Below are 443 nucleotides of genomic sequence, written 5' to 3'. Positions count from 1 at the left end.
TGTGACATTGCCCTTTTATGTCTGAAAATACAGTAAAAACATGGCCTTAAAAAGTTATGTAGGAATGGTTTACAATACAGAAACTATTTACCTGATGATGTATACATCCTAATTAGAGATTTGTTTATGTAATATGATAAATCTGTTGTGCAACATAAGTTGGTAATCTAAAAGTAGTTCCATATGTGCAATTTAACAATGCAAAGTTAAATACTACTTTACTTCTTGACACTTAAAGCCACTTAAAAATAGGGAATGCAAAATTTTAAATGTTTCATTGAAATTGTAACACCTAATACTCTCAGATGGTGAACAGGCCAACATAGCTCACACACCACAGCATCTATTAATAGGCCTGACTCCTTTTTGCAATGTCAACTGTAACATTAATCCTTGTTTTAAATCACAGTGTCTCAAATATCAGCTGCTACTAGTTGTACAGT

The sequence above is a fragment of the Pezoporus wallicus genome, unplaced genomic scaffold (genome assembly GCF_028554395.1).
Source record: "Pezoporus wallicus isolate ANWC-B61680 ecotype Strahan unplaced genomic scaffold, APGP_CSIRO_Pwel_v1 contig_3858, whole genome shotgun sequence".
NCBI classification, from domain to species: Eukaryota; Metazoa; Chordata; class Aves; order Psittaciformes; family Psittacidae; genus Pezoporus; species Pezoporus wallicus.
Note: the sequence above shows the minus strand (reverse complement) of the source record.